Consider the following 12158-nt stretch of genomic DNA (forward strand, 5'->3'; position numbering starts at 1 on the left):
AATCGTTATACCCTGAGCCCTTAATCTGGCCAGAGGAGGAGCCAGGACCTTTGTAAATCCCCAAGTTGCAGTAGCTAGACCGAAAGGTAGAGCTACAAACGGAAAATTACGTTTTTCCACTTCGACACGCAGATATTTCTGATGAGCGGGGAAAATAGGTACATGCAGGTATGCATCCTTGATGTCTATTGATGCCAGAAGTTGTCCGCCTTGTAGCATGGAGACTACTGATCGGTTTGATTCCATGCGAAAAGATCAAATTTTTTTAGGAACCGGTTTAGATCTTTGAGATCTAGGATGGGTCTGATATCTCCATTTGGGTTTGGCACCATGAAAAGGTTTGAATAAAACCCCAACCCCTGCTCTTCCATGGGAACCACCATAATTACTTTTTACGACAAAAGTCGATCCAACTGTTGAAAGAGACTTTTTTTCTCTGGGTCTTTGGGAACATTTGATCTGAGGAGACGGGAATTCTCGGAACTCTACTTTGTAACCTAGAGTTATTGTGGAGACCACCCATCTGTCCTGAAAATCCTCCTGCCAGACCCTTGAGAACTGTAGCAGTCTTCCGCCCACTCGAACGAGCGGGGGCGCCCCTTCATAAAGAGGCCTTTGCGTTCTGTCTTGTAGATTTTCTCCCCCAGGACTTCTTTTGTCCCTGGGGTTGACTCTGAGGTTTACTTCTTGAACCTGATGGTGGAGGCCGTTGCGACTGCCTGGAGGCTGATGCCCCTGGCACTGGAGAAAGAGCCCGTTTAAATGAGTGACGTTTACTCTTTTTCTTAACTGGCAAAAGGGTACTTTTCCCACTTGAGATTTTTTGGATATAATTGTCCAAATCATCCCCAAACAGCCTTACACCACGGAAGGGAAAACCAGCCAGGAGCTTTTTGCATGGCGTTTCGGCTGACCAATTTTTCAACTATAAGATTCTACGCATATTCACCAACCCAAGCACAAGGTGAGAGGTCTGAAGGATAGAATCTCTGATTGCGTCAACTGCAAAACACAAAGCCGCTGGCAGGTTGGCTAACTCCTGGGCCTGCTGTTCAGAGAAAACCTTGAGCATCTGCTTCAAGTGATCTCTCAAGGACTGACATAGGAAAAAATGTTTTTTAACAGGAATTCCAAATTTTTAATCGGTTGGATCCCTAAGCATTTGAGTATTGTCAACAGGACAAGTCAAACTTTTATTCACAGAGGATATAGCGGCGTCAATTGCCGGTATACCCCACATCTTTGTGAATTTTTCCTCCATACGATAAAGTGTTGAAAACTTTTTAGGAGGGAGAAAACGTTTATCTGGGTGATCCCACTCAGAATACATAAGCTTTTCCAGCAAGGAATGAACAGGAAAAGCATGTGCAGCTTGAGGAGGCTTCAGTGAACCCAAATAAGATGTGGGCTTTTCAACCGACTCAGTTATGGGTAACTTAAATGTGGAGTAGACCTTACTCACTTGATTCCTCAGAAGAGGAGTCATCAGTCTCATCCTGGTCCTCTGAGGGGGATTTGTCTCCCCTTTCCCAGAGTTCCTCTGTTTGAGGTTCCTGGGTGGTAGAAGGGGACCTAATGCGTTTTCTTCCACTTTGTGAATATGCGATTAAGGCCATTAATCTTTCCTCTAATCCACTTATGGTTGAGGAAAGAACCTCCTAAGTAATATATACAGGGGCTGAAATGCCAGAAGCAGTTTCAGACCCCGACGGCTCACTCTGACTAGCCTCCCTAGGTCTTTCAAGGGGAGATGGCGTTGCAGAGGGGGGGTCCTCAGAGCCTGAGGGAGATCCCTTTGAGCCCCTATTTTTCGGGGTATTTGTACCTCCCCTTCTGCCCTTAGTGCTAAGCACAAATTCAGAGGTACTACCAGAAATGCACCCACTACTGAGCAAAACAGTCCAGCAACTGCCGCTGCTATTAATGCTCAGTCTAATGCTAAATGTTGCCTGGGAATTCCTGTGTCACCCACACTCACATGCCATCCACCTGCTCTGTGTCCCTCCTTGAGCTGTGTGCACCTGCAAAAAGTGCACCTTTATAGCCTTGTATAGCCCGCGTTGTGGGCGTTAAACCACGCCAATGCCGCGCTAATGCTCTGCCCCTTCCTCAGACCACCCCTTCCCCCCTCTCGTCTTTTTAAAAAAAACGCTTTTCCCACGTGAGCCGAGGGCTCCCCGATCGAATCGCACATGGAGGGGAGGCTGGGGCGGAGGAGAGAGGAGGGTCGGTGGATGGAGAGCCGCCGCAATGGTAGCGGCAGCGGGAGGCTGTGCGGCATACCGCTGACTAACACATGGCCTCTAGCCTGAAGGAAGCTGTGGGGGGACATTCCTAAAAAGAAAAAAAAAACCCTTCCCTACCTGGAGCATGGGCTCGGAGGAAGCGTGCGGCTTGTGACACAGAGACGAGACTGACAAGCATGGAATCAGGTATGTGCTCTTGACAGCCCCGGGTGGCGACTTTAGGCATAGCAACATTTTACTTAAAGGAGAAAACACACAAGAATTAGAAAAAATCCTTAGGAATCTCCCTTACCTTATCCAGCTGCAGGGTTCTGTGGTAACAGACCCAATCTTCACCGCTCACCGTGGGCTCCATTTTAGAAAACCTTCAGGGACTGGGGCCCCCTTTTTTTTTTTTTTTTTTAATCGGGGGATCCACAGTCCTGGACCTGTAAAAAGCACCCGGCCAGGAATATGGCTGAAAAAAACAAATACTGGATCCCGGGGTCCAGCTCTCTAAAAAGAGAAGCGCTACAGGCATAACCTTGTTTCTTCGGACATGAGGCCCATGTACCATTCAATTCGGCCTGGAAAAAGGCACTTTGAATGGATTCAGTTGCATGGCCTGCCCCAGCAAAGATTTCTCCAGCGGAGCTCAACACAGCACATCTTCTCTCATGACCAACACCTAAGACACTGGTGAAAAAACTGAGGTACTCCCAGTAAGGGGAGGGGTTATATAGGGGGCTAAACTTCCTGTCTAGGGTGTGCCAGTGTCCATCACCTAGTGGTGCCTATTTAACCCATTCAGCAAATACTGCGGCTCTGTGTCCCGTGATGTACGAAAAAGAAATCTAGTTTCCTCCAGATGTAAAGGGTGCCCCCTTGTCTTCTGTAATGACCTACAAGTGAATAATTCAACACCAAGTTCACTAATATGGACCACCTATGTATTTATACATGGTAATTTATTTATTTCAGGTACTTATATAGCGCCGTCAATTTACGCAGCGCTTTACATATATATTATACATTCACATCAGTCCCTACACCCTCAAGGAGCTTACAATCTAAGGTCCCTAACTCACATTCATACATACTAGGGCCAATTTAGACAGGATCCAATTAACCTACCAGCATGTCTTTGGAGCATGTAATCATATCCTCCCTTACTCGCCCCCTCTCAAGAAGGATTAAAGAGGTTGTAAAGACAGAAGGTTTTTTATCTTAATGCATTCTATGCATTAAGATAAAAGGGGCCAGGATCACAGAAGAGGGACCCGAGAAGAGGAGGATCTGGGCTGCTCTGTGCAAATACACTGCAACAGAGCAGTTAAGTAGAACATGTTTGTTATTTTTATAGGAAAAAAAACAAGACTTTACAAATCCCTTTAAATTCAGTTCTCTCTCTCTCTCTCATCTCTCTCTCATCTCTCTCATCTCTCTCTCATCTCTCCTTAGCAATGCATGCGATTATTAGATCTATGACCTACCAGAAAACCCAGGTCCATCACTGACTCAGCCAGCTGTTCTCCCTCTAGTACATATGATGCATGCATGTTTTTAGCCCCCAAGTGCATAACTTTACATTTATAAACATTAAACCTCATTTGCCGCATACTGTAGTTGTCCAATTAAATATTGCATCAAGGTTGGCTTGCACTGTAAGTTGGAGACTTGTGCTCTCAAACTGTCAAACAATCAAATGGCTGATGTCATAACTGATCACATGTTCAATACCATGGCAACTGCAGATTAAACAGAGGCTAAAGCCTAATACACATTATTAGAAAATCGGACAAAAATATCTGTATTCGGAACAGTTGTTGGATTTTATGTTCGTAGTATTCTGCTTTCGAGAGCCGACCACTACTCTGCAGATGGAAATTTCCAAAAGGACATGCTGGAAAATGTTTCTCATAAGCTACCAGAACAAAACGATTTGCATTTAGTTAGTACAGTATTCAACCTTAAAAAAAATTGAAAGAGCAAGATCGCACATGATTGGAAACAAGTATGACCCAGAAGAAGAAGAGAAGAAGTTTTTCATAAACATGAAAGAATGATTGCCTGCACGATAATAAAAAATATTTTTTTAGAGAGACATAAACTGAAATTTCTGTGATAGTGATAAATTAATAGCAGTATAAAGTTCACAAGTATTCATATTATCTCTTGGATAACAAATAAAGTGTTATAATAGTTATTATTATCATTATTAATACTATTTTTAAAATAAATACTATTATTATTTCTATTATTGATACCACGATTCATTTCATTGCTGTATTTTTATAGGATTAAAATTACAATATAATTGGGGGGGGCGTGGCCTGCTGCGGACTGAGATGGAGGCATAAGTCCTGAGCTCCGCTCCACCGCTTGGATGCTCCGCAACATACAGCGACCCAGAGACCCGCGATAGAGCTCAATCGCGGGGGGAAGGACAAGAGAACACTCGGGCATGACAAGGGACCGGTTCAAACCGCCCGCACCATGCCGCCTCACCGACTACTACAGCACCACGGCCATGTAGTCGGACAAAGATGGCGCCGGCTCCAGAGGGAGAAACCTACACGCTGCTGCTCAGCCAGGCTTCACTACAAGCAATCCCCAATCTAATGGGAACACGGCCGCTAATCTTCCCAGATAGGACATGGATTCTGTACCTGCGCCAGAGCCTCCCTCCAGCTTGCAGATGGCAGACAGAGGTAAGAGACTGGCATCCTCCCCTACTCCCTCGCCATGTAAAGAGCCCCTAGCTAAAAAACAATTATGGGCTAATGCAGCAGAAGGGGATAACAATACAGGAGTTAATACATCCCTAGCAGCCATGCCAGTTTCAGATAATACGGTCACAGAGGCTATGCTGAATTATTAACCCTGCAAAGGGATTTGCACAGAGAGTTGCAGCTGTCTATCTCTCAAATGCATGACAGGGTAGACTGCCTAGAAGAAAGGGCTGATACGTTAGAGGAGACCACGCAGGAATACTCCAAGGCTCATAATGAGCTCCTGGACGCCCAAGACCATCATGGAACTGAAATCCAGCACATCAAAATGAAACTGGCGGACTTAGAGGACCGCTCTAGACGAAACAATATTAAATTTAGAGGCATACCAGAATCGTTCAAACCGAACGAGCTCGCTCAATACCTGCAGCAACTCTTTTCAAAATTGCTCCCACGCTTAAACGCACAAGATCTAATTATTGATTGGGCTCATAGGATTTCTAAGCCCACCCACCTACCCGCTGAAGTACCTAGGGACGTTCTGGCACGGATACCCTACTATCACGTAAAAGAACAAATCCTCTCTGCCGCCAAAGACACTAAACCGCTTACTCCAATATATTAATGTTTACTGATCTCTCCCCTGCAACAATGGAGATGCGTAGAGCCTTCGCCCCAGTTACATCAATACTCCAGGAGAATAAAATCATACACAGATGGGGTTTTCCCGCTAAATTATTGGTTACCTAAAAACAACAACTGATTCCTATCCTGAACCCTAAGGATGGGTACAAAAAACTAACTAATTGGGGGTTACTTCCTCTCCATGCCAATAATCCAGAAAATGGGGGATCCCGACCAACCCACACCGAACACCGTCCGCCTGCGCCTGACAAAGACTGAGGCTTAAAGCTATTGTTGCCACGTGTTCCAGCGTAAATAGGATCCAACGTGGGCGACGTTACTACCTTGTTCCACACCCTCAGGTTACAGTGTACTAAGCACGCTATTGTGTTCAAATTTGTTGTTTAAACTTGTTGATAATACTGTTTAGAAATACCTTATATTACCTAAATAGATATATAATGAATAAAAAGAGATATTACTTAAGTGTCATATTGCATGCTGATCATCATTCCATAATTTTATAGCTGATCTACCATCTTTAATTTACTTGACTGTTAATCGTTTCAAGTATACTCTGGTTCCTTTCGCTTAAGCCTACGGGGTAATTTGAAGCAGCATGACCATATCCCTCGCGACAATCAATGCTAAAGGCCTAAACTGCCTATTCAAACGTAATCTATTATGGAGAGAAGCACTGACCCAACATGCGGACATACTCTGTGTTCAAGAAACACATTTTTCTAAAACTAAACCTCCCTCCTGTTCACACAAGTGATTCCCACATTGCTTCTTTGCCAATGCACCCAACAAAAAAAAGGGCGTTATGATCGCGATAAGTTCATCTCATCTCGTCTCATTTACACTTCATCATTGTGAAGTGGATGAGGAGGGTAGGTATCTGATTTTATCAGCAACAATAGAAAATCACCGTCTCATTATAGTTAATCTATATGCACCAAATACAGGTCAAAAACACTTTTACACAAAGCTTCTTTCCAGAATAGCACCATATAGATCGAACCCAGTATTTATATGCGGGGACTTCAATTACATAATTGATGCGGCCCTTGATACCTTGATACTTCCAACCCCACGAAACGCAGACCCTCCGCTTTAATCTCTCTAATTAAGAAACAAAACCTATATGACCCCTGGAGGTGCTTGCACATTGAGGAACGGGACTACACTTATTTTTCTCATTCCCAAAATTCTTACTCCCGGATCGACGTGTTCCTTACTGACAAATATCTACTGCAATCAGTCACGGAGGCACAAATTGGTGCAATCACCTGGTCTGATCATGCGCCAGTCACAATTAAACTCTTTACCAATAAGCAATCCCCGAGGCATACTGTTTGGCGACTAAATTCATCCCTGCTTACCAATCCCTTATTTGAGGGGCAGGTTCGGTCCGAGATCGAGAACTATTTTCTACACAACTCACAATCAATTGAAGACTATGCCATAATTTGGAATGCACATAAGGCTTCCCTACGCGGTCTGTTTATAAAAATAGGCGCTGAGATAAAAAAAATAAATAAATAAAAAAAAAAAAAAATCGCATTCACGCACCTCGTAAGCCCTACCAAAAAAGATACGCGACCTTGAACAGTCTAACAAGCAATCTCAGAGCCCTACGATCACTACAGAGTTAAAAAACCTAAGACACCAACTTAGTGAACATTTACATAAGAAATTCGATTATTATATTAAACGACTCAAACTCTGGTTTTACACTTCCGCTAATAAATCAGGAGCTTTCTTAGCTAAGCAATTGAAACATCAGTCCTCCAAAAAAAAAAATCCAATTTATCACAAACTCCCTAGGCAAATGTCTTCAAAATCCTTTAGACATAGCAAATGAATTTAGCTCCTTTTACGCTAACCTTTACAACCTAAAAAGACTCTGACCCTTCAACCACACCCAGCAGAGAGAATATTAAAGCCTTCCTCGACACAATACACCTAGCAAAAATAAATCCTTATCAATTGGAATCCCTGTCAAGCCCCTTCACCGTAGAGGAAATAATTAAAGTCATAAAACAGCTCCCATTGCATAAAGCTCCAGGCCCAGACGGATTCCCCAATAAATATTATAAGCACTTTTCTGATCTCCTCACCCCACATCTCTGTAAAGCTTTTAACCAGTTTGCTAACTCAGGCAATATCCCCAAAGAGTCATTAGAAGCCCTTGTGGTCGCTTTCCCAAACCTGGCAAACTTCCTGACAATCCCGCCAATTATCGACCAATTTCACTCTTAAATTCAGATACCAAGATTTATGCAAAAATAATGGCACAACGTCTATCCTCGTTAATTCCCCAATTAATCCACCAAGACCAAGTGGGCTTTGTACCAGGGCGACAAGCTTCAGATGGGACCCGGCGGCTCATCAACCTCGTGCAGTGGGTGGAGCATAGTCGAACACCTTCTCTGCTTCCTTCCTTGGATGCGGAGAAGGCGTTCGTCAGGGTCCACTGGACATACATGGAGGAGGTTCTTCGTAAATTTGGCTTCACTGACTCATTTTTAACTGCCCTATTGGGCCTGTACTCCTCCCCCACTGCGTGAGTCTGGACATCGGGAATGGTCTCAGACCCATTCATAATCACTAACGGTACCAGACAAGGGTGCCCACTACCCCCCTTGATCTTTGCAATAATCATGGAACCGTTGGCACAATCCATCCGCTCTGCAACATCAGTAACGGGAATCAGAATAGGAGATACAGAACACAAAATCGGACTATACGCCTATGATGTCATTATCACTTTGACCAATCCCAAATCCTCCCTCCCAGCCGTCCAAAACATACTTGATAAAATTAGTTTGATCTCCCTATATAAAATCAATCATAGCAAATCCATTATGTTAAACCTGGGTATCGACCCACAAACCAAGCGAGAAATAACAGAGACAACTCCTTTCACATGGTCCACTAACTCCTCCCTTCCCTATCTTGGAATCCGCCTAACCTAAACTAACCAAAACGAATTACGATGACCTTGTGGAGAAGCTTTTGCACTTATCCAAAGAACTGATCAGTTTCTCCGTCTCATGGGCCGGGAGAATTGCTCAGTCAAAAATGTTTTTACTTCCGCTCATACTTTATATATTTCGCACTATTCCCCTACCCTTCCTTTCAGTCCAAATAAGAAAACTACAAGGTATAATCGATACATTTATATGGCAACACAAAAAACCTAGATTGAAAATATCTATTTTCCTAACCCCTGGTATGGGGTATGGGAGCTCCCTATATTCAAGCATATTACAGAGCTGTACTCCTGGACCAATTGAGAGAGTGGCGGTTACCTAACTCCCAAAAATCCTGGAAGCAGATTGAATCCACAGTCCTCAAGACTGACACGAATAATTTACTTGCAGCCATACTACTCAACTACAAACCAAATCATCAGTTTCTAGGCTCAGCAACAGCAGCAATACGAACATGGACAGCCATTACTCAAATCAACGAAGGAATGCCTCTCTCAATCCTGTCTAAGTTACCCTGAAGGCGATAGAGCTTCTGTCGCCGCATCTTAACATCGATCAATGGATATGTAAAAGGAACAACTAATGTGGGACTATTATGCTCCTCCTCGGGCCTACACCCATTTTCATACCTACAGCAGACATATGGAATAGTCAAACAATCCTTCTTTCTATATCTGAGGATTTGATCAACCCTATCTAAAATACAATGGACACAGGAAGATTCTCTCCCAAATGCCCTTTTGAAATTTTATGACACTCCTAAACCGACACTTAAGGGTATTTCATTTATATACAGGCTGCTCACCACACCTTCAGATGAATTATCTTCTCCCTCAACCAACTATTGGTCCTCTCTCACAGACAACCCACCACCAAGTGAACTGTGGCACCAAGCCATAACCCTTCCCCATCTTCTATCCCACTGCATCTCCCATTGGGAATCCGCACAAAAGCTATATCACAATTGGTACCTCACCCCAGCCAGGCTTACGCCCATCTACCCTACCACATCGGCGAAGTGCTGGAGAGGCTGTGAGAAAAAAGGAACTTTACGCCATATCTGGTGGGACTGCCCCAATATCCAAAAGTTCTGGCAGGAGGTATCTACCCTCATCTCCTCCACGTGTCCTGCATCTCCCCCTACGACACCCCTGGATCTGCTGCTGGGGTTATCGATCCCCACGTGGCATACACAAACCAAAACATTGGCAACTCATATTCTGATAGCTGCCCGTCTGGCACTAGCGAGAAGGTGGAAATCTGTAAACTCACCCACGTTAGCGGATACTATCCGCATACTTAATGATCACTTCAAACTGGAGTACGCATTTGCTAAATCCGAACTGACCACCAAAGCTTTTTTCAAAAATTGGGCTTCATGGATTGCTGACCAAAAAAGTGAACCCCTTGACTGATTTGAGCCTGAAAATGTACCCCCTCCTTCATTTTCCCAGTTCTCCACATTTCCAGTCAGGTCTACTTAACAAATACAAGACCCAATAAAAGTCATTAATACCCCCAACTGAAATCCTCGAGTTCAGCCAGGCTACAGCATAACGGAAGGATGAATCATTATCCAACTTACTCAGCTCATGGACATTTATGTTGACACTTAATGGTATGCTAAATACTAATGTTAATTACGGTTATGTTTGTTTATAATTTACTTCTTTTTTTTCTTTTCTATACACTCCAGTCTGGTGCCCACTTCCCACTCACAGAAAGAGCCCAATCGGGGTGGGTGGGGAATGGACACTAGGATACTTTGCCACAAATAAGTATTGTTCTAGTCAACAACGTACTAACATGTTATGCAAATTAGACCTAAGTAACATCGTAATTGTTTGTAGAAAAACTAGTATGAACATTCAGTTGTATGTTTTCTTTATAACTCAATAAACTTTAAGTTTAAAAAAAAAAATTACAATATAATTATTTACTTACTATTTATTTGCGAATAAAGGGTCACATGCACATTACATCACTTTCAGTTCTACATTGGAACGCAAGCTATATACGTGGGAAGTTTTCCTCTGTGGTACGAGAATTTTCATACCATTAATAGCATTCTTGTTTTCAGCATGGTACGGACATTCTGGGAAAATCAGACAATCGTTTGTCCAATTTTCTAATTATGTGCACTAGGCTTTAGATGGCAGCTTCCTTGGCTGTAAAGGAAAAAAAAGGTTTAGTTCCGATTTAAATACTAAAACAAGTAAATATGAACAACCAATAAACTTTACAGAGGTCTGACACTTTTCCTGTCTATCCAAATGAAACAAAACGTGTTGAGTTGGGCGTTAACCCTGTAAAACAAATCTTAAGACCTGAACACAGTTTTTAGTCTCTTCCAGAGAGCTGGGGGGGGGGGGGGGGGGGGCTGGGAGGAGGCAACATTTGTAAGAATATTTGTCAATAGTCTTTACTACCACTTTTAGCATTATTACCATTCAAAATCCAACTGCAATTTCAAAAAGACTAGAATTCTGTCTGTGAAAAAGATCACACACTTACTGTTTATGGGGCCAATATGCCTTTAACAGACATTGCATCTGTAAAAAGAAAGAAAAAAAAAAAAAAATGAACAAAAGAATGAGAACTGTTGTGGCCACTCTATGGCTCCTTTCCCACGTGCGCGGATCTGAACGGTCGATCTATACAGCTCTATGGAGCGACGGATGTCAGCGGTGACATGTCCGCTGACATCCGATCCGCAAATTTCCAGATGTATGGATGTCCCATTTTCCATCCGCCTGGCGGATCAGATCAAAACGGACAGGCGATCCGTAATCATCCGATCCCCCATCCCCACAGTGTGCAGAGACGGACTTGTCATCCGGGGGGGAGATAGAGAGGGGGGGGGGAGACGGTAGGGGGGGAGAGAGAGGGGAGAGAGAAAAGGAGAAGGGGAGAGAGAGGAGGGACAGAGAGAGAAGGAGGGACAGAGAGAGAGAGAGAAGGAGGGACAGAGAGAGAGAGAGAAGGAGGGACAGAGAGAGAGAGAGAAGGAGGGACAGAGAGAGAGAGAGAAGGAGGGACAGAGAGAGAGAGAGAAGGAGGGACAGAGAGAGAGAGAGAGAGAGAGAGAAGGAGGGACAGAGAGAGAGAGAGAGAGAGAGAAGGAGGGACAGAGAGAGAGAGAGAGAGAGAGAGAGAGGAGGGACAGAGAGAGAGAGAGAGAGAGAGAAGGAGGGACAGAGAGAGAGAGAAGAAGGAGGGACAGAGAGAGAGAGAGGAAGAAGGAGGGGACAGAGAGAGAGAGAGAGAGAGAGAGAGAAGAAGGAGGGACAGAGAGAGAGAGAGAGAGAAGAAGGAGGGACAGAGAGAGAAGAAGGAGGGACAGAGAGAGAAGAAGGAGGGACAGAGAGAGAAGAAGGAGGGACAGAGAGAGAAGAAGGAGGGACAGAGAGAGAAGGAGGGACAGAGAGAGAAGGAGGGACAGAGAGGAGAGAGAGAGAGAGAGAGAGGGGGAAGGGGGAAAGAGAGAGAGGGGAGGAAAGAGAGAGGGGGGAGGAGAGAGAGGGAGAGAGAGAGGGGGAGAGAAGGAGGGGGGGAGAGAGAGAGAGAGGGGGGGAGAG

General features: G+C 44.2%; 1 protein-coding gene across 2 annotated transcripts in view; it reads right to left on the bottom strand.

Annotated features, from left to right (window-relative positions):
- Window positions 1–11166, bottom strand: part of STX17 (syntaxin 17) — a 252011-nt gene extending 240845 nt beyond the window's left edge. For both annotated transcript variants that reach the window (XM_073630647.1, XM_073630645.1), the window contains exons 1-2: window positions 11095–11166; window positions 10525–10748 (exon numbers count right to left, since the gene is read on the bottom strand). The gene's annotated coding sequence lies outside the window, so the exon portion shown is untranslated. The remainder of the gene's footprint in view (window positions 1–10524; window positions 10749–11094) is intronic.
- Between the last annotated feature and the right edge of the window lie 992 nt (window positions 11167–12158).

This window comes from Aquarana catesbeiana, linkage group LG05 (genome assembly GCF_042186555.1).
Source record: "Aquarana catesbeiana isolate 2022-GZ linkage group LG05, ASM4218655v1, whole genome shotgun sequence".
Lineage (NCBI taxonomy): Eukaryota > Metazoa > Chordata > Amphibia > Anura > Ranidae > Aquarana > Aquarana catesbeiana.